Source organism: Carcharodon carcharias, chromosome 1 (assembly GCF_017639515.1).
Source record: "Carcharodon carcharias isolate sCarCar2 chromosome 1, sCarCar2.pri, whole genome shotgun sequence".
NCBI classification, from domain to species: Eukaryota; Metazoa; Chordata; class Chondrichthyes; order Lamniformes; family Lamnidae; genus Carcharodon; species Carcharodon carcharias.
In genome coordinates this window covers 232,619,797-232,622,429 of record NC_054467.1, presented here as the reverse complement: position 1 = coordinate 232,622,429, position 2,633 = coordinate 232,619,797, and positions in this window count along the sequence as shown.

The following is a 2,633-nucleotide window of genomic DNA, read 5'->3' as shown; positions in this document are numbered from 1 at the left end:
TGGGTGAATTGCTCCTTCAGAGAGCCAGGACAGAATGACCAGCTGAATGCCCTCTTTCAGTGCTGTAATCATTTTGTGATTCTGAACAGGCTCACAATTCTTAACATGACCAGGTACTTTTTTCAGATGCATTAATGAGTAAGCTTTGGAACACTGGAGAGAGAGATTTTCTAAACATTGCCTGAAAAAGCATGTTGAGGTTTGGCTTTCTGAAGTTTTGAAATGCAAAGTATATGGTAGAATTGCCATTTCATTTTTAATACAGTTAGAGAATGTATCTATCCACTGGAAACCAAATAATAAAATTACAGAAGACATTAATTATTTTCAGGCCAGTACTGTTTTATATATGTGGTTTATTAAATGTAAATTAAGAAATAAAAACTGTTAACACCTAATCATAATTTTATTTAAATTAGTATAATAAATCCACACAAACAAGCATGTTACATTATTAAAGAATAATTGAAAATGTTACATAATTTATGTTGTTCATTCAGCTATAGGTTTGTATTTTGGAAATATCCAATTTCCATCCACCAGCTGACAATCTGGGATAAAATCTAGAGCAAGCACGGATTTCAATCTTTGCCTTGTATTTCTTGACTGGAAAAGATGTTGATATCCAATTGGTGCAAAAGCCAATTAGCTGCACTTGTTCTGTCTATACCAAGTTAGAAAATATTGTGGTGGTTAGATGTTTCTGATTTGCATTTAAGCGGAAGTGGCACCTAAACTTACACGCATTTTAACACCAATCTTGTCAATTAAAAGTGTTCAGTCGTACATGAGCCATTTATACTTTATTTTAATTTTATTATCTTAACATTTAAAGAAGGGTGATTTACATAATTGGTCTGATATTCAGCTTTAATACCGATCTCATTCAGTCCATATGCACGTGGGGTGAATATTTCAGCCTATTACTTCATAAAATATTTTCTTTTTTCCTATTTTTTAAATCTTCTTTTAACTTCCATCACTGTATTTCTTGAACATAGAGCAGGTAGCCCAGCTTGCCTTTTCTGTAAGTCATGTACCCTGGAATACTTAGTTCACAACTTTGATCACCCCACAACCTCGTCTCAATAATGCTAGTAGATCAGGTAATGGGAAAAAAATGACTTGCTTTTATATAATGTCATTTACAACTTCAGGATATCCCAACATGCTTTATGTTGGCAGGTGAGCACTTCTTATTTATCTTATCTAAACTAATGAATTTCAAACAGGGTAAGCAGGACATGAATTGAAATAATAATATAAGCACAAGCAGGACTGGTGGCATTAATTAAAATTTAATTAAGAAAATAATTAATTTGTTAATTAAAATGCATTAAAATGGCTGGGAAGGTGATGAGGTGCAGCTGCAGTACGTAGGGTCTCATGGACATCTATGTGCTCCATAGCAACCACATCGGCAGTGAGTGTCTTCAGCTCAGAGTTAATGAGCTGAAGGCAGAGCTTCGAACACTGCATTGCATCAGGGAGGGGGAAGGTTACCTCAGCACTTCATTCTAGAAGGCAGGCACACCCCTCAGGCTAGGGTCTCCTAATTTGGTCAATGATCAGGGACAGGAGGGTGTGACTGCGAGTGAAGCAGGTATTTAGATTGAGAAGCTAGAAGCGGAGGAGTCTCAGCCTTTGCAATTGTCATACAGGTTCGAGCTTCTGTGGATAAGAGAGTGGTCACTATGGTAGAGGAAGCCATTCAAGTAGGGAAGGGGACTAAATAGGAATGTAGTGGTAGTAGGGAACAGCTTAGTCAAGAGGATAGAACCAGATCTCTGTAGCTGAGAGCGAGAGCTCTGAAGGCTGTGTTGCCTGCCTGGTACCATGGTTCGGGTCTTCTGCTCAGAGATGAAAAGGAACTTGCAGTGGGAGGCGAAGGATTCCATTGTAGTGGTCCATGTAGTTACCAACAACATAATTAGGACTAGAAGAGAAGTTCTGCTTGGAGAATATGAGCAGCTAGGGGCTCAGTTAAAATGCAGAACCTCAAAGGTAAATCTGTGGATTTTTATCTGATTCATGAGCAAATTGACATAAGTTAAATAAGATCAGGGATTTGAATGCATGGCTAAAAGATTATTGTGGGAGAAATGGGTTTCAATTCATAGGGCACTAGCACCAGTGCTAGAGGAAGTGTGAGCTATATCATTGGGTTGGTCTTCACCAGAACCATGCAGCTACCACACAAATTCACCTATTATCCATCATGGGCAGACCTCAGGAGCCAGTCAAAGATGAGATAAAAATAAAGTTCTATAAAATCAAGTTTTAAGTGTCAATTGCAGAGATCACTATATCGAAAAAAAAAACCTCATTCATAAAAACCCATTTACTACATTTACTAAGTAAAGCCTTATAACAAAAACACTTCATTCAAGTGTACAATCTCTATATAACAATAAGCCTTGGAATTCATAGTGCCACATCAAAGAGCCTATACCCAGCTGTAGCTGTCAATCAAACTATGAAATAGCAGGCACAGGACTGTGATATTGAATGTTGTGAAATCTGCCAGACTTATGTCAACAGACAGAGTGAAATAGCAAGCAATCTTTTTTTTTAAACGCTCCAGATTTCTTTTCAAAGACTTAAAGGGCAAGACATTTAAATGCCTTGACTCT